The sequence below is a fragment of the Belonocnema kinseyi genome, chromosome 6 (genome assembly GCF_010883055.1).
Source record: "Belonocnema kinseyi isolate 2016_QV_RU_SX_M_011 chromosome 6, B_treatae_v1, whole genome shotgun sequence".
Classification (NCBI taxonomy): domain Eukaryota; kingdom Metazoa; phylum Arthropoda; class Insecta; order Hymenoptera; family Cynipidae; genus Belonocnema; species Belonocnema kinseyi.
Window position 1 is genome coordinate 38,512,899 of NC_046662.1, and position 21,043 is coordinate 38,533,941.

The following is a 21,043-nucleotide window of genomic DNA, read 5'->3' on the forward strand; positions in this document are numbered from 1 at the left end:
AATACGCCAATTAGCACAAATGGTAAGTTCCGACAGTGCCTATAAGTGTGCCTACTGGCCGCTAAATGGCAATACCGGTTTCATATGTATACACCTGGTATTAATAATTTGACGCTGGTAGCTGGCAGCCTGTACTGCTACAAATTTGACAAATTAAATAAATGAACCAGGCCAGGACTTCTCTATTATGTAGGGCTCTTCAAATATTTGTTAAATAAGTTTTCAAGAACTGTCCCTAAAATCATTAAGGCCCTCAGCCTAACTATAAGCCAATCTCATTTTCATGCAAGATTTCAAATTTTAGTTAATCTACTTGAATATGTTCATTATAACTCTAGGAATTTTTGTATGAAGTATCAAAACAAGAATCGTACCTATTGGTCAATTATTTACGTTACTCGATGTTTTGGGACCAGGGGCTTACAAATTCTTAATCTTTAAAAGTAAAGTTTCAAATTTCAGGAATCGAAAATAAATACTTTTCGTTTCTGTTCAAACTACGTCAAATGGTAAAACTATAAGAATTGAATTGATGTGTAAAATCATAGATTACAATATCTCCACAGTTATATTGAAAAACTCCACAAAATAAGCACTAGTAACTTTAAGAAATGCCTTTTCAGCTGCCTCAACTTAAAGGCCAAAAAAATGTCGAATGAAAAATAATGATTCTAGACATATTTTTCATCTCCAAAATAATATTCAACAATTCCAAAATTCGTGGCTGTATTAGTTAAAAGCATCTAAGACGGGGTTCGTTGAATGTACTAGCGTTAATTTTTAGAAGTTGTTCAATATAACTGTGGAGAATTAGGATGTATACTAGAGTCTTATGAAAGTGTCTAGGGTGATTATAATTATTCTAAATTTTTTGAGCAGGTTTACTTGACGACAGGCGATATACTGTTCGTTAAATGTACTAGGGATTATTTTTGGGGGTTACTGAATATTAGTGTGGATATAATGATATGAATTAAAGTTCCGCTAAGGTGTCGGGGGTGACTATTTTTAATCTTCACTTTTATAGCTGTCTTACTTAAAACCTGAACAGGCAGGATTTATTTAAATGTACAAGGGGTTATTTTTTGGGATATTTTGATGTTACAATAAAGATGAGAACATAAATTAATCATGGTGGATTATTTTGAATCCGAAATTTTTTAGCTGTTTTACTTGAAGGAATCTGAGATATGAATTAGAGTCATGGGAAGATGTATGTGGTGATTTTTGCGATCTTGAATTTTAATATAGGAATGAGTATATAGAATAGCTTCTGGTGCAGTAAAATTGTTCATCCAAAATTGACTGAGCTGTTTGATATAAGGCCAGCTGAGACGGGATTCCTTAAATGTAATAGAATATGTTTTTTAGATTGCTGAATTTGACTGTGGAGAGGAGGACATCAACGAAAGTCCTCGGGTGGTCTGTAAGATGATTATTTCTAATTTGGAAGTTGTATGTCTGTTTAAGTTGAAGGCAGCCTAGATGGGTTTGGTTAAATAGCTAAATGCACTGGGACTGGTTTTTTTTAATTATTATTACTGGGGTATTATGGATATAGTAGGAGTCTTGTAAAGTTGAGTGATGTGATTATTTTTTATTGCAATATTTTTCTCTCTTGAAATTGAAAAGAAACCCTGGGTGATCGTTTTATTTCATGATAGCTCATGCAGGCGCAAAATATTTTTTATTTGATGTCGATACCCTTACTTCAGTTGATAAATGTGAAACTGTAGAGTGAATAAGAAACGTAACACTAACTATGCGTGTTATTACAACCTTTTTCCATGGAAATTTGTATATATCTTTAGCATTACAATTTGGTTTAATAATTTTTTTTCGTTTCTTACACCATTTAACCGTCACACGATTTCCACAACTCGCTTAACAAATTACCACTGTTCAACGGACTACGAGCAGTTAGGCTAAAACAATTATGAATATTCAACAACACGAACAGAAGCTATCCCCACTGCAAAGGGTATATGTAATAGGGCAGAGCAAGGGATAATTCTCATTCCGTAGTTTTCATTCAGGAGTTCACACATTTTAAGGCGTTACGTGAAAAAAATCTAAATTAAAAAAATCTTTGAGACACAAAACTTTTACGTCGATTTTTCTTTATTATTTAAAAATTGATTCTTCCAAAATAAAAGGTGACGAAATAGTCATTACTGGGATTTCGGGTAAATTTCCAAACAGTGACAATGTTAAAATTTTGCAAAATAATATCCTAAATATGGTTGACTGCATTACGAATGATGATCCTCGGTGGATACTGGGTAAGCCAAAGAGATTAATCTTTTGCCAGATGCTATCCAGCTCCAAAAGAATATGTAAATAGGTCACGTTTTAAAATTCGGTTGTATCCGCGTGAACTTGAACATTAATTTCTTAATGAATTTTTAGATTTAAAAAAAACTGAAAAATTGACTTTTAGCAATTGAATGAATAAATGAATAGAACTTTAAATTTTGGAAGAAATTATAATTCTGCACATTTTAAAGAAATAAGAAATTAAACAAAATTATCCAGCTTCGAGAAAATTAAAATTGCAGCTCTACTCTGAGGTTAAAAAGATCCTCTCTCTTAACGTTAAATCACAACAGTTATGGGGATTATTAATATTATTTATATTTTTACATTCTAATCATAATGAAAAGGTATTAGATTCATGTGAAAACTAACTATCGTGAATTTGTTTGAAACCAGCACCATTATTTAAAAAATGCTTGTTAACCATCTTAACGTTTTAAAAGGGTTCTAATATACAGGCGACAACGGCGACGACACAGAGGCAGACAGACACCATCATGAAACCTGTTTTTCGGATTCATAGGATCTTGAAACGTGGATATTTAACCCAAAAAATTTCGTTTTGCGGTCAAGCTGTGCTAAATGCGAAAAAAATGAATTTACAATAAATGCTTATCCGAAAACGGTCTACATATTTTTTCTTTATAATTTCTTAACAGCGCGCGTTGTCATACAAAAATAAATTAAAAACAGAACATTCAATTTTGGGAATTTTTTTTATAGGGCACGTAGTTTTTGTTTCAATCGTGAAAAATCAGATTGGTGTTTATTTTGAAATATCTGAATAAGCAATCCTGGTCAAGGGTACAGAAAATAATTTAATATAAATTGAACGTAATATAGAAAAGTTTAAATTTTGAAAACATGAACTTTGATCATGTATCTTATGTTATATGGTATCATATTATTATTTTAAAAAGTGAATAATTCAGCATAATTCAGGAATTTTTTAAAATTCAGAAATACAGGCCCAAAAAAATCCTTGACAACAACTTGTATTTTAATTATTCTGATTTTAAATGTGAAAAAAGTTAACTGATGTATTCCATTAAGAATTATTAAATACTTTGAAAAAAGCTGTATAAGGTCCCGGAGACAGGGCAGTGGAATTTACTTCAATTCTAAAATTTCACAATAAATTTCACTTATTGGAATAAAGCTGAATGTCTAGGATATCCAAAATTTCACTCACAGAGAAATTCTCTTCTGAAGAATTTAATGTAAAATAATTCGCAGGGTATACAATGCTGTCTCAACTAAGATATTTTAAAGAATAAAATAATAAATAGTAAAATAACACTAATAATTTGTGAAAAACTCACCAAAACAAGTTAGGAGTTCAGTTCGAGAGTTATGAATAACTATATAAAAGCCAGAGGGTACTGAACACGAAAAATCAACAGGAAAATTTTTAGTTTTTTCAGGCAATCCAAAGATTCCAGATAGAATAGGAAAATTAAATAATTTAAAGAAATTCGATGCAAATTCATTTAGTATTAATCCAAAAATAGCCGACACAATGGAACCTGCAACAAGGATGGCAATTGAATGTGCTTATGAGGGTATTGCTGATTTCGGAAACAATCCTCGGCAAATGAAAGGAAAAAATTGTGCCGTATTCTCGGCATATGGTATTTCAGGAGTCGAAAGATTTATTTGGACGAAATAAAGAAACGAAGTAAGAAGCTTATTTAAAAAAAAAATATAAGAGGCGCTTTCAAAATTGCACAAATTTTCTTCAAATTTTTTAAATTAACATTCTTCTCTTTTTTTTGCAAACAAAAGGTGTAGATTTTTTAAATAGTTTCAAAGTATCGTTTGAGATTCAATCAAGTTTTATCATGTTTAAATATTCCACATTATTTTTGAACTGTGGATGAGTTGTTTTACTCTACTCGGCATATCGAAAAATTTCATTTCAAACCGTATTTTTTATTTCCTGGATATCAATGGCCCAAGCATTACCAACGACAATCTTTATACTGGAGGTGCAATAGCTTTAGAAGAAGCACATAAATTAATTAAAAGCGGTAAAGTAGATAGCGAAATTGTCTGCAGTGGAAATTTAGCTCTTCGCCCAGAAATATCTTTGCAGTTATTTCACCTAGGTAGAAGCTGTACCCTCGAATGGGTCGAATCGGAGCCACATTGGATTGTCAATAATTATTATATTTTCTCCTCTTAATTGTAGGTCTTTTATCACCGGATGGTGCAACTAGATCCTATGACGAAACAGCAAATGGTCATACTCAAAGTGAAGCTATTGTAGTATTATATCTGCAAAGAACTCGTGATGCAAAACGAATTTATGCAGAGATAACGGAAGTCCACTCGATGAATGGATCTTCATATGATCGAAATTCTTTCTTGTATCCAACATTTTACCATCAAATGAAAGTCATAAAAATATCTCTTAAGGATAGTGGAATTTCTGTAAAAGATTTTTCTTTCATTGAAGCTGATGGGATAGCAATCAAATTGGCTGGTGCCGAAGAGATTAAAGCGATTGATAAAGTTTACAATGAAGGCAGAAAAAAAACACTTTTAATTGGATCTGTTAAGTCAAATGTTGGATCATCCTCTTCTCAATTGTCAAGGTTAATGAATATATAAATTCTTTCTCCGTGTGCTGAAAATGTTTTATGACAGCTCTGGAATTCCTACTCTTTGTTCATATTGCATGTATGGATGATTGGGCATATATGTGGACGTCACATGTAAAGGACCATTATGGCCGTTTCTAGTTTAGGAGCTATTCACGTTTTTCTAAGTGGAAGTCAAAATACTATTTTCTTGTTTGAGGAACGGATGATACTAAAACAAATATTGCATCTGTTATGAGTGTTGTAATATCCAGAAAGTAAGCGCAAGCCGGTATATTTAGTGATCGAAAAAAAGTATAACATGTGTGCTTGTGGCACTCGCCAAGTTTAGATGTCTTTTCTCGAAAAACGATTTTTCGATCCTTTTCGTAATTCCATACCGAGAATAAGGGTTCCTTTTCATGCGGACGCCCACATATTTCTAGAAAATTTCACTTTTCAATAAAAACAGAAATGATCAAGTTTTGGTACGCACGATATTAGAAACTTGACTGTATGGGTTAAAGGTACTGAAAGCTTGTCATCAAAAACACGGAAACTGATGTACTCCAGTAGATATTAATGATTGAAAAATATTATTACAAACAAAATTTGATATAAATTTGCATAATAAGAGAAAGTTATGTAACAACCAGTAGCAGGAATCTGTAAGCTCTTTCAAAACATTTATGTTATATTTCAAGGAGTATGATGACTGTTTAAAAATTAGGCTGGTTCTTCTCCGTTATTCTTACTTCAATTTTAACTTTCAATGGTTTTTAAACGTGTGCGAGGTAGATTTTCCAAATCAACTATGTAAATACAACCATGACGATCGAAATTTCAAAATCGAGGAACATAATTGGAAAGACTATGATTTCATTTCGATTAAATGACATGCAGATTTCCTTGAATAAACGTGATTGTGTTGCAATTAGCTTGAAATGCATACTATGTTGTATAGACGTATCTTGTAACGCAATTGTTTCTAAGCATAAAAGGAATACGAAAATATAGATCGAGGCAGACTGATTTAAATAAAAATCGAATATTCAAATTTCAGTCACTTATGATCTGGAACAGTAATCATGTTAAGCATAACCTGTAATATTTAAGTTAAGCGTTGTTGTTACTCTTTTACTTAAGTAGTAAGAAGAATTCCTTGATGAACTAATTATTCTAATTTTCGGGCTGTAATTCTGCTGATTTATCTGTGGGATAAATATACTTCAACTACTATAGGAAGTACTTAACGGGTTTGCACATGATAGTGCAATCTTGAAATTAAATTAATATGCGAGGTTGTTTGTCATTTAAAAGCATCGGAACTTTTCACCTTTTTTAATATTTGATCATATTTAGGAGTTTTAAGTTTTTAGTATGATTCTTTGATTGAATGTACTAAAATATTATTTTATTATGATTGCTTAATTGACATGGTGCCGCTCTGCCAACTCTCAAAAGTGGTTATTTCACTGAATCAATAAGTAACCTTTCACTGATTGCCAGTGACCCATTTCTAGCTATTTGAATCAGGGAAATTTCACTGATTCAGATTTTGAGAGTATTTTTAAACGAAATAAAAGTGAAAGATTCGAGAGATATTCATGTATCTTATTATTCGCCGTACATTTTTATGAACCGAAATACGCATAAACTAATTGCTTTATCGAATCTCTTCATTACCATCATTTCTGTTTTTTTTTCTTCAATTATTAACCATATAAATATTTCTATCTCATCATATATTTTTTCCCTGATACTTACGATAATGAATTCGAATTCCATACCTCCAAACCTGCATTAAAAAAACCCTTCTGAAAGTATTCCTGCTCTAAAAGAGGGTCGTATAGAGGTTCTTACAAAACCAACTCCCTGGAATCGCGACTATGCAGCGGTAAGTACGAATAGTATCGGCGGTGGTTGTTCTTCCATTATTCTTAAATCATCTAAGAAAGAGAAAAAAAATGTCGAACAACCTGATTGTATTTTCCAAGATTAGATACAGTTTCTGGTAGTACTGAAGAGGCCGCTGCTATACTTGACGACGTTTCCGCGTGAAAAAAGTTTGCATAGCTCAAGCATGGCAAGACACTTGGAAATATCTGGCAGAAGCATGGATCACGGCTGAAAGGTAACATGGCGCAAGCCTTGCTCCTGTCAGTTTCCCATACTTAGGACACGCTAAACACATGAATATTCTTAAGAACATGTGAGTGTAAAAAAAATTAGCTTGCATCAACAATGAAAATCTCATGTTTGCCAATAGCCGACTCGTTTCTAAATAATAGGGTCGCTACCCGGGTGCACCGCACCGGTTCGCGCACTAGGTAGTGTAGCACATTTTCTTTATAGAACTTTTTAAGTATTTAAATTGTGCCAATTGCAAAAAAAACTACCATTAGTAAATCGACAAACCGTGTGAATCTAGTCACGCACTAGGTAGTTTCGCACGTATTCTACAAGAATTTTTTCAAAATTTAGATTCTTTGAACAGCCTCAATTACTAAAAATTGTCAGCCGATGATCCGGGTGCACCAGCTCGAGCACCAGGTAGTATAATACGTATTCTACGAGAACTTTTAAAAAATTAAAATTTTGTGAATAATGAAAACAATACCAAATGGTCAGTCGACGAATCGGGTGCACCAGGTCGCGCACCAGGTAGCTTAGCACGTATTCTACGAGAACTTTTTCAAAATTTAGATTGTTTCAACAGCCAAAATTACTAAAAATTGTGTGTCGACGATCCGTGTGCTCCAGGTCGACCACAAGGTAGTTTAGAACGTTTTCTACGAGAACATTTAGGAAATTTAAATTTCGTGAATAATGAAAACAATTCCAAATGGCGATTCGACGATCCGGCTACACCAGGTCGCTTCCCAGGTAGCTTAGCACGTATTCTACAAGAACTTTTTCAAAATTTGGATTGTTTCAAAAGGCAAAATGACTAAAAATTGTGTGTCGAAGATCCGGGTGCTCCAGGCTGAACACAAGATAGTTGAAAACGTTTTCTGCAAGAACTTTAAAAAAATTTAAATATCGTGAATAATAAAAACAATTCCGAATGGTGATTTGACGACTCGTGTGCACCAGGTCGCTCCCCAGGTAACTTAGCACGTATTCTACGAGAACCTTTTAAAAATTTAGATTGTTTCAACAGCCAAAATTACTAAAAATTGTGTGTCGACGATCCGTGTGCTCCAGGTCGACCACAAGGTAGTTTAAAACGTTTTCTACGAATAATGAATAATGAATAATGAAAACAAATTCAAATGGTTAATCGATGAGCCGGGTGCACAAGGTTGTGGCCCAGGTCGTCTCTAATTTTTATTACTTTTGGCTGTTAGAATAATCTAAATTTTAAAAAATTTCTTGCAGAATACGTGCTAAACTACCTGGTGTGCGACACAGTGCATCCATGTAGTGAACTTACCATTTAGAGACGTGTCGGCTATTGGCAAACGTAAGACTTTCATTTTTAATGCAAGCTCATTTTGTCTGACACTTATATGTTCTTAAGAATATTCATTTGTGGTTAGCGCGTCCTAAGCATGGGAAACGGACAGGAGCAAGGCTTGCGCCATGCTGCCATTCAGCCGTGACCCATGCTTTAGCCAGATATTTCCAAGTTTCTTGCCATGCTTGAGCCATGCAAACTTTTTTCACGCGGGTTATTATTTTAGTCTCAGAATAATAATGTTCCAAACTCAGTTCATTAATCATGTTGTACTTTTATAAGAAAGTCTGTTTGAGAGTGTTTGAAGTAACACTGCGAAGAAGCTGTGAGAGTAAAAATCATTAGGCAACCATTAAGCAAACATTATTTAATTTTAGGTGGAGGGTAGACCTGTGGACGTTCAGATGCTTCAGCTGTCTAAAAGAAATTAGTAATACGTTTATTTGATGAGAACACATTTTTTGTTAGCTAAAAGCACAAGTGCTGAGAATTTAATTAGTGACTAAAAGAATACTCGAGCGATATATTTTGATGTACAAAATCTTTTTCCAGCCATAGCCTAATATGTATTTAATATACTTAAGAATTATTAATTAGAAGAATGTTTTACCTTTAGGGGATGCTTTTATGAAACTGCCTATTTTTGCTAAGGCTGTGCGAAAGTGTTATGCGGTTTTAAAACCGTACGGCATTGATATCTTCAAAATTCTAACGGAAAAAGATAAAAAAATCTTTGATAATATAATAAACTCCTTTGTAGGGATTGCGACCTGCCAGGTTGTGTCAAGTTGCATATAATTAAGACATCATTTTTTTGGTATAATATTTAACATTGGCTAACTAACAAATTTTGACAGATTGGTTTGGTGGATCTTTTGAATCGCTTTGGAATTAAGCCCGATTTCATGATTGGTCATTCAGTTGGAGAACTAGGCTTTGCTTACGCTGACGGCTGTTTACAGCACAAGAAATGGTTCTATCGGCATTAAGTCGTGGTATGGCATCAGTAGAGTCAAATTTACCAAAACGCTCTATGGCAGCAGTTGGTCTCGGATATGAAAATATCAAACCACTTTGCCCGTCTGATATAGATGTAGCTTGTCATAACAGCGCAGAAAGTTCCACGATCAGTGGCCCTGCAGAAACTATGAAGAAATTCGTTGCAGATCTTAAGGGAGTAGCGGATTTATGTATGATGTGTAAGTTTAAAGAGTGCTACGTGTAGGTGCGGAAAGGGGTTGTTGTTTTGATTTTGTGTTGTTTGACTAAGTGTGCACATTGGTTTTGGAGGAAGAGAGTTGTCGTTTGTATACACACAACATACCAAAAGACAGCATATTGATCACATTAAACACTTACAAATACATAACACTTCGTATGCTTACAAATACCGACTTCTTATTAAAAATTAGCAATCTCTTGCAACATGGTCGATCATACACACAAGCTTCCTCTCTTCATACAAAAACTTACACTCAAACACATACGAAAAACTCTTAACACCCTCCCCCCTCCATATGTAGACACATTACGCTCCCTTTATTCACTCTTCTACATATAGTTATTTACGCTTTTTAACTTACAGTTGCACTCTCTCACCTCTCATAATACAAAACACGAATTATCTTCACAAGCACCCCCCCCCCCCTAAATCACGCACACAAACTCACAAGCAAGCACACATGATTTTTTGTAAACTAAATCACGCAAAGATACTACTAAAGTTTAGAGAAGTATGTACATGTAGGCACCGTTCACCACAAGCACAAGAATAACATACTCTACTACCATCCGATGCTTCGAATACCTTAACAGTTGACTATTGGGGGTCATCCCATAACAAATTTTGATTAGCATCCAATCTTGAATTATTCCCCGAAGTTACAGTGATTTTGATCGAAAGGCTTTTTACTCATGTTGGGTGTGGGGTCCTTTCATGAACTTCTTGAATCTCGTGGATTGTCTGCATTCAGTAAAATCTGTGAATGCCTGGAATACCTTGTATTCCTTGAATTGCATTAAATCCTCGAATTTGATAAATTTATTGAATTCCGTCAATCCTTTGAATACCATGAATTTCTTACATTTCGCGATTCCCAAGAATTCCTTGAACTTCATGAATTCCTTGAATTTCATGAATTCTATCAATTTTATGAATTACTGAAATTCCTTGAATTTTCTGCTTCCAGAAAGTACTAGCAGTATTGCAAGCAATGCACAAGAATGAAAAAGATTACATTCAATTCTAAGGAATTCAGGGACAAATATAAAATATTCAAGTAAATTAAAAGGAATTCAAGTGAATAGAAGTATTATCATTATTATTACACCATTAAGCCATTTCCCTTTCGGGGTAGGCGTGACTCACTCGGCAGGGGAAAGGAGTAGTGTGTGGAAGGGATAGAGATATTTCAGATTAATCCAGAATTCTCGTGCTATTTAAGTAAATAACACGTTCGTTCCGCAACACTGCTCCGACCCAGGTTGCTGATCAATCTCTCTAGCAATCACCCCAAGCGAAGAACTTCACGAAGTCGTTATGTAAGGTTCCCCACTTGGGTCCATTAGTGGCCAAGGTCTTTTGTTTCAGGCGTCATTCACTCTACTGACACTCGTTTTATTAACTATTTGCCGCCATAATCTCCTGTCCTGGCATACTTGTCTAGCTTCTTTTATGCCCATGCATTTTTTGATGCAGGCTCTCGTGTTTCTGTGACTTCTTATGTATCTTCTAACTTGGGTTTCATTCACACATTCTAACCATTCTTTCCGCGGTCTACCTCTGGGCACGCTGCCATTTACTTTACCTTGATACACTTGTTTCGTTAGTCGTTCATTTGGCATTCTCTCAACATGTCGGAACCATCTTAACCAATTTCTTTCCCATGTGTCTACAAGCGTCTCTTCTGCACCACATTATTTTAGAATTATCTCGTTACTTACTTTGTCCATCAGGGTTTTTCCGCATATTATGCGCATGAATCTCATATCAATTGCGTTAGTTTTACTCTTATCTTTTTCTTGATAAGTCCATGTCTCGCTACCGTATAGTACAGTCGGTACAAATATAGAATTATGTATTGCCATTTTAGCTTTATTTGATATATTTTTACTTCTGATAAGGGGACCTGCTCTACCAATAACCTTCTTACCTTCATTTATTCGTCTATTTAATTCCTCATCTATCTTCCCGTCCCTAGTAAATAAGCTACCAAAGTATAACAACTTAGCAACTTGTTCAATTCTCCCATCATTTAATAAAATATTGCATAATGTTTTTCACTCTTTCCTTCAAACACCATAGTTTTTGTTTTATTTGCGTTAATTTTGAGGCCCATGCTCTTCATGCTTGCATCTAGTTTATTCAACATTCTTTGTAAGTCTTCGATAGACTGTGCCATAACAACCTTATCATCTGCGAACGCTTACCCACGTACCCTTACTGTTTGGAGATCCACACCCTCTTCGTCGAAGAGAGCCATTCTTAAACACTTGTCCATAAATAATATAAATAACCATGAAGACATAACGCATCCTTGTCCAACTCCTTGAATAATATCAAAACAGTCACTCAGTTTTTCTTACGGTGTATGTACGCGCCACCGTGTTAAGCATTTCAGCGTTAATACCGTCTACCCCGGCAGCCTTACCGTTTTTCAAGTTCTTAATTATATCCCTAACCTCAGTGACACAGACTACTATTTCCCATGTTGACAATTTCAGTAGTTTTGTTTCCTTTCATTTTTTTTATAAAGTAGTTTCCTGCTTCCTTCAAAGCCGTTTTGTATTTTTATCTCTTCTTCTGCTCTAATTGTATCTTTACTTTCTTAAACTAATTGTTTAAGTATCCTGTTTTCGCGTCTATAATCATTTATACGTCTATTTCTTTCCTCACTGCTAAGATCTGTAAAGTTCAAAGTTTTCTATACGCTTCTCTTTTTGCTTTTTTGGCAGCCTGAATTTCATCATTCCACCACGCATCACCAGACATTCTCCCTACAACTGCGGTTCCACACACTTCGATTGTACATCTAACAAGCATATCCCGTAACATTGTCCAGGCGCCCTGTATATCTTTGTTTTTATACGGTCCTCCCATGATGCCCTATCTATGCTTTCAATTATCTTATTTTGGAAATCTATTCGCACATCCGGTTTCTGTAGGTTCTCAATTTTGATTTGCGTTTGTTTTGCTTTTTTGCTTCTCTTTTTTCTCCATCCCCGACCTAAGTTAATTTTTGAGATCAGAAAGTAATGATCAGTATTTCATTCAGGACGCCTCATGACTCTTGTATCTTTGACTAACTCTCTTAGTCTTTCATCCGCAACAACAAAGTCAATTATACTGCGGCTATTTCCTTTAGACCAGGTGTACATGTGGATCATGTTATGCCTAAACAAAGTATTTGTAATAAACAGACCCCTTTCTAAGCATAGACCAACTAATTTATCTCCATTATAGTTTGTTCTTGGATCCCCAAAATTACCAAATACTCTTTCTGTATCCTGATTTTGGATGGCCACCCAACCGTTCATGTCTCCTAGTAGAATTAATCTTTCTTCATGTTCGCAAATGTTTATTGTGTCATTTAAAGTGTCCCAGAAGGCGTCTTTTACTTCTCCAGGATCACTATCAACCGGCGCGTAGCACGCTATGATAAATAGTCTTCTGATTCCTACTTTCATTCTAGCCCACAGCAGTCTTGGAGACACGAAACCATGGTATCCGAGATGCTGATTTGCTCTTTTATTCAAAATAAGACCTACTCCTTGTTTACCATGTGATTCACAGTCTACTCCTGACAATATTTCAAATCCGCCTTTCAACACGCCGTTTTTTATGTCTTTGGTTTCGCATCCCTTTTTCTATGCTTCAGACACACATAAAATGTCTAGTTTCTTCACGTCCATAGTTTCGCGTTATTCTTTTACCTTTAAATCATTTACTCCCCTAGCATTCCAAACAACCAGTCTCCATTCGTCGCCTAAAACATGACCTTTAGATTTTCCGTGTGCATTCCTTTTGTCATTAAAAGTTCCAGTCCTTTCCGAGGTTATTTTGTAGTTTGTATTATTCATTGTTTATATTATACGCCCAACTAACACCTTTATGCAATAAGTTTATTTTCTGAATCGAAATCATGTCAAAGTTAAGTATCAAATCGTCATATGGTGGAGATTGTAGTTCTAACGTCAGTCCTACCAAAAACTTTAATTAATAACGGAGGGTTGGGAGAGGGGGGAAGTAGAACTGGAGCCGAGAAAGTCATTTTAAATATTCAAATTTGGATTTCGGATCCAACATCAGTGACCCCAAAAAGGCCAATTTTCATGTTTTATGCAAGTAAAACCTTTTAGGACTCGAAATTATTGGGTACGCAATTTTTTAAGCTTTTGAAACTGCTTGGACCGGTTCCAAGTGTAAGATCGACTCGGCCCGATCGAGCATTGGGCTTCGAGTGTTTTGCACACTTGATCTATTTATTAATATGTATTTGAAGGATAAGGGTATATTATTCAAGGAAGTAGCTTGCGGTAACATCGCCTTCCACAGTAGATACGTGGCACCAGCTGGTCGAAAATTACAAGAATATCTTCAGAAACTACTATCAAATCCACGACCTCGTAGTACTCGTTGGCTCAGTACTTCAATTCCATGTAGTGAATGGAATTCCGCTAAAGCTCGATTATCTTCTGCAGAATACCATACAAACAATCTTTTAGGCTCTGTTTTATTTGCCGAGACAACCAAATGTATTCCAGCCAATGCAATTGTCATCGAAATTGCACCTCATGGTCTACTGCAGGCTATTGTAAAAAAATCGTTGAGAGAAGGTACCATCAATGTTCTCTCACCGAACGAGGTCGTCCAGACCATTTTAAATTCATGGTAGCTGCATTAGAGAAAATGTACATAGGCGGTCTCAACATTAACGTTTCGAAATTATATCCCAGGATCAACTATCCTGTATCACCTGGAACACCTTCAATATCGCCCCTGATCAAATGGGATTATTTGAAGGATTGGTAATTTTCTCTAACTGTAGCGCAAATCATTCCTCAGAACCAAATAGACTTTTCTTTTAAGGTTTGTTTTCTCCTAGTCTATTTTATTAACGTTTTACATCATACTAGTTATATGGAGATTTTTCACTGTAGGTCTGCATATTTAAACGAAAAACCCATCGCATTTAAGGAAGGAGTGAATAAATTTAAAATGGATTTGAATAGTGATTCTTGGAAGTTTCTGAAGGACATAAAATTGGAAACAAAATCCTTTTGCCATATTCTTTGTACATGAAACTTGCCTGGTCTGTTATGCAGAACCTTAGTGAAGAGATGGATCTACCAATAATATTCGATAATGTTCTAATTCATAAAATCCAAGGAGTTACTGAAGCTGAAGTTTTTAAATTGACAGTAATGGTTCAAAGAGGTATTCAAAATAATTTTAATATGCAATTTTCAAGTAAAGTCTAATAAAAATGTTGACTTCGAGTAAATAAAATATCTAAATTAAATTGAATGTACGTATTACAGGTTTTGGAAGTTTCGAGGTAACTTTAGACAACACGTAGTTATGTTCGGGAGTTTTGCGAAAAAGTGATTTTACAGATGAGGCAAAAATACATATTTCTACCAAACTTGAAAAAAGTGTAGATGAATTGAACTCAGTGATATTTATAATGAACTGCAAATGCAAGGTCTTCAGTACTCTGGGCCTTTCAAGAGTATTCATAAAGCAAATACAAATAGCTCGACTGAATTTCTCGTAGCCCAGAAAGAGTGAATGACAATCATTGATGGAATGCTGCAGATGTATATCTTTGGTCATAATCTAAAAACAGCATAAATTCCACTAAAAATCAGAAAAATTATTCTTAATATAAAGAAACTGAGAGAAGAATCTCAAAATGCAAATCGTAAGTAATATTTATATGTAAAAATCTTTTATTGCTACATTTATATACCAACATTGCCTCTTAAAATAATTTTCATTTGGTTAGTCATCTTAATACTGTTAGATCAACAACTGAACGTCGTTCGCGCGGGTGGTGTAGAAATTCAAGGAATCAGCCTAATATCCACTGAACACGATTTCTCTGAAGGTTTGGTGGATATCAAAGAAATAAAAATTATCTCGGCTTCAGCTGAAACGTTCAAAATTCAATCAATTCCGATGGTTCCAAAACGTTGTCAGGCTACAAACTGGAAAGTTTGTCAATTTCATCTTCGTGATCTAAATTCGATTGATTGGGTCGAAGAACAATCTTTCAGTCATTCAAACGAAAGTCAGGTCGTAAAAGTTGAATACGCGACGATCGACGAATCCGATTTCATTCTTGCAACTGAAAAGATTTCATCTGATTTCATCAACATAAAGAATGAGATTAAACAAATAAAATCAGGGATAAAGAATTTCGGCTTAGATTATTGTGGAATCGATTCAAAAGGAACAAATGTAATGGGATTATCAGGAAATGGAACTCTTGCAAGTGATAATGTACCTGATTTAGAATTGAGTTGGCCCGTTCCAAAAACTTGGAACTTACAACAGGCAGCTACAGTTCCACTAGCTTATGTAGCAAGTTACATGGCTCTTCATTTAAAGGGTAGAATCAAGAAGACGGAATTAGTCCTGATTTATAACAGCATTTCAGCTTTTGGACAAGCTTTGATCAACTTGGCTTCAAATGAAGAGTGTGAGGTTTTCACGATTTACAAAACCACCGAAGAGAAAGCATTTCTTCAAAAGCCATATCCTGCTATTAATGAGGATCATGTTTTCTGTTCAAATGGTGCATTCGAGTCGAGAAAATCGTTTACCTAGCTCGATTTCACTCGGCTCCAAAAAGGTTTTTCTATATGTCGATCGATTTCAGTCGTCTGGTCATTTAATTATCTGAATTTCGATGTTTTGGATGGCAAGTACTGAAAGAAAAATATGAAATAAATAAAGAAAAAAAACATTTACTTTCATTTATCCTAAGCAGAATAAAAGACAAGTTACTTGGCAAATGTCAAATGTACTCGAAATCGGTCGGTTGAAATAATACTTCCGTGGAAAAAAGACGAGCCAAGACGATTATTTTGACAATTCAATGAGACTTTTTCTCGTTTAGTGTGTTTCTCGTCAAATATCGCTCGAGTGATACACTAGTTTAAACTGTGTTTGGTATTTCGAATATGCGTGTATATTGAACTGCATAAAAGAGAACATGATAGGTAGTGGATTAGTTTGGCTTTTGAATTCTCTACGTCAAATTTGATGCTTCCAATTGAATAAGAACGAAGACGTTACTTCACGCTCAGCTATCAAGTTGTTGGTTTGTAGCTTAGCCTTTCGTGTTCCAAACAATATATTGTTAATTTGCAATTTTAGATGGTTTGTGTTAAGTAAATCATGTGTAATACACTTCGCTCTCCACAAATAATGAAAAATGTTTTTATATTTGATGTATTTCATATATATTTTTAGGTTTCGTGACACCTACTATTACAATTTGCAGTTTCTTATGAGAGAGAGAGAGAGAGAGAGAGAGAGAGAGAGAGAGAGAGAGCGAGAGAGAGAGACAGGGAGACACTATAATATCGCATACATATGTATAAAATATATATAGAACAATCAAATGTGCCCTGTAAGATGGCCAAGTCGAGTATCCGAGGAGATCAACTCAACTATCTAACGTGGTCAAATCGACTCTCTATGATGATCAACTCGGACTTCTTGGATGAACAGCCAGAAGGCTGTCATATATTTGACTTTCAAATATGGTCAGTCTGCGCATCTAGATAGACTGATATTTAATTTTTTTAGTGCACAGAACAAACAAAATTGTAACAAATGATGTTCTGGCAGCACAGAAAGAGTGTTTTACATTCATGAAGGGAATCCTTCAGATGTATAGCTTTGGTAATAATTTAAAAACAATACAACTTTAACTAAAAGGAATCAGTCTGATGTCCATTGAATTTTATTCCTGTAATCATTTGGTGGATATCGAAAAAATAAAAAATGTCTTGAATTTAGCTGAATCAGTAAAGACCTAATCAATTTTGATTGTTCAAAAAGGCCGTATGAATGCAAACTGAAGAGCTTGTCAAATTAACCCAGACTATATTACCTATTATTTGTTTTATAACTTATTTCAAATAAATAATTTAGTATACAATTTATTTAGGGAAATAGCTGAACAATGCTTACTGCACAAAATGTAGTATAAATAATAACAAAAAAATATATTTTTTCAGAATGCAAAAGAAAAAATGGCTATAATGATTAAATTTTGCTTTTTCCGAATCATCAATGTAATAAACCAAATAAAAATAATACAATGCTTTTTTTGGATTTGAAAATGGTTCTTCAAAAATATATGTACTATAATTTATATGAATTTTGCTCAGTTTCTAGAATTTATTTGCAAACTACAACTCTAATAATACTTGTTTTATTTTTACATATGCTGGCTTGTTCCATACCGCCTCCAAAAACTGCTGTCCATTTGTATTGAATCACATATTAACTGTTTTTCATTTGCTAGTATGTAAACAATTGTATATAAAAATCTACAATTTTCCGAAGTATATATTCAACTACTAGTAGCAAAAGAAGTTCTGGAATTGAAATAAATAACGTTAAATAATTTTTATTTATGATTAATTTCAATCACGAAGTGTTGCAACTTCTAAATTTTTCGAATAATTTGTTGTTAAAGTTATTTTTTAACAGTTTCTCAGGTAAATAATGATCTCTGTAAATTTCAAAAATTCAGGTGGTTGCATGTTGTTAAATATTGAGACGAGACTTCTTTGAAAAAGAAGTCTGCCTTACCGCCAAAAACGCTGTTTGAATTTTTATGATTTTTGCAGGTGTTGCGTATAATTTATAGGCATTTGCAAGGCAATTTGTAAACAAACCAAATTTTAAAAGGGAACCCAAACTTTGATGATGATGAATTATAACTGAACTAGGCAAGGACTTCTCTATTAAGTTGGGCTCTCAAAAAATTTATAAAATAAATTTTCAAGAACTACCCTTCAAATCACAAAGGCACCCGGCCTAAATATAAGCATATCAAATTTTTATGCAGGGCTTCAAATACTAGTTAATCTACTTGGACGTGTTCATCAGAACAATAGGAATTTTTGATTATGTGTCAATACAGGAAGCGTTCCTATTGGTGCACTATTAATGTTACTTGATTTTTTTACACCAGGTGGCTTACAAATTTTAGTATTTGAAAGTTCAGTTTCAAAGTTCGGGAATCGAAAAACCTATTTCGTATCCGAATCGCCAGATTAATATTTTTTAAATTCTAAAAATAACGCCTAGTTTATTTAATTTAGACCGTCCCAGCTGCCTTCATCTGAAGCAGTAAAAAAAGTCAAATTAAAAATAATCACCTCAGATACAATCTCAGGACACTATTCATACATTCATCTCCAGAATAATATACAACAATCCAAAAAGTCGTGGCGGTTTTAGTTGAAAGCATTTGAGATGGGGTTCTTTAAATGTAATAGGGTTCATTTTTTAACCCTTAACTGGCACAACTCCATTCTATTATGTAAATGGCAAAACGGATGATTTTCACCCTACGTGTTCAAACATGTACTGCGAAGCTGGAATTAAATATTTTTGAACAAAAAAATAGTTTGACATATGGTTTTCAAAATGAAATCGGTTTTATAGGAATTAGTTTGATTAAAGTTAGTTTATATTGTTGTATTCTTCTACACTCCGACTACATACCAACGTATTTTGCCCAACGTATTTTGACGCTTGCTGCTCTATACTAATCCACTTTTCCTTTAGTTAGTGATGTCAATTACTGGTGAAAGTCGACGCGTAGCCAATTTTCTCGAATATAAGACGGTTAATTCGAGATCAAAAATTTTTTAGGGTATTTTTTACCCATAGTTCCAGTTAAGGGTTAAATTGTTTTGTATTAATGTGAAAATCAGGATTTATACTAGAGTCTTATGAAGGTGTCTGGGGTCATTATTATTAATTCAAAATTTTTTAGCAGTTTTACTTGACGGCAGATGATACAGGGTTCATTAAATGTACTAGGGATTTATTTTTTAGTGAAGGTCTATATGTTGATTATTTTTAATTTGCGAGTTTTATGGCTATTCAAGTTGAAGGCAGCCCCGATGGATTTGGTTAAATAGATAAATACACTGGAGCTAGTTTCTTGGATTTTTCGAGTATTATTGGGGTATTTTGGATATAGTTTACAGTCTTGTGAAGATTTGTGATGTGATTTTTTTCATTGCTATATTTTTGTCTTTTAAAATTGAAAAGCAACCCTTGGCGATTGCTTGATTTTGTGATAGCATGTACAGGCGCTACATATTTCTTAGTTCATGTCGATGACATTATTAAAGTTGCCGCAGGCGCTAGAAGAGTTTTAATGTATAAAAAGTACATTTCAAAATTATTGATAATTATATTTTTCACAACTAAAACAAAAACTATTCTTCTTATTAAATGTGTTCTAAAAGTTTCTTCTCGTGTAAAAATACAGGAATTTTAGATGAAACTCAAAATCTATACCCGTCCGGGGTTCTATCGCTGCGCCAGTACCACTAACAAAAATGCATAATAATAATATTACTAAATAATGGTTTGAATGAATTTTATAAGTCTGTTTAGGTTAAACAATTTTTCGTGTTAACGTTTTTTCGTATCTTGCACCGTTTTACCGTGAGACGATTTGCATAATTGAATGCAGAAATTATCACTGTTCGCCTGTCTACAAGCAGTTATTATAAAGCAATCATCAATATTCAGCAACACAAACAAAATCTAACCCCGTTGCACCGGATATATGTACTAGGGTAGCGCAAGGAATGGTTCTCATTCCGTAGTATTCATTCAGGAGTTCACATATTTTAACAGAGTACACTAGTCGCCCAATAAGACGACGAACGCGGGACATTCACCGTCCGACAAGACGACGGCGTGAGGGGTCCCCACTATTCTGCGCTGAGAGCATGTGCGGTGTAGAGCGAAGTTGTGTGTTAAGTGAAACATTAGGTCGTGTGCATTGCAGAGGAGAAAGTGGAGGGAATAGAGGTACGGCCTCCGCCGTCGTTTCATTGAGCGATCGCCCGTCGTTATGTTGAGCGGGTCCCCAGTGGGCACAAAGTTTGGTGACGTCTTTACGAAATCGTTACGACATCTTAACGATAACTTTACGATATCCTATGTCCATGTCGTTAAGGTGTCTTTACGATATCGTAAATAAGTCGCATGATCTGACGATGTCTTTACGACATCGTAAAGACAGAGAAACGACGTATACATAGGATGTCGTAAAGTAGTTGTAAAGATGTCGTAACAATGTCGTAAAGATTTCGTAACAATGTCGTAAAGACGTCGCCAAATTTTGTGCCCACTGGGTCGTCTTGCTGGAGGTTGTCTTGTTGGAAACTAAGTTAATACTGAGTTCACGTAAGGTTTACTGAATTCAGTTTATGTCTGCAGTGAATTCACGTTACTTCAGTGGAGTCTACCTTATCTCAGCTTGAGTTCAGTTTAGCCTACTGAGTGCACAGGAGTTCAGTTCTCATCCGTTGAATTCACTTCTCGCCGGCTGAATTCAGTACTCACTCACAGAATTCACTTCTGTTCTATAAGTTTATTTCCTTATTTATCCAATGTAGATGACATTATATT

At 34.6% G+C, this 21,043-nt stretch overlaps 1 pseudogene; it reads left to right on the forward strand.

Moving 5' to 3' along the window:
* LOC117175337 overlaps window positions 1-21,043 on the forward strand; it is an 85,469-nt pseudogene that overhangs the window by 48,856 nt on the left and 15,570 nt on the right.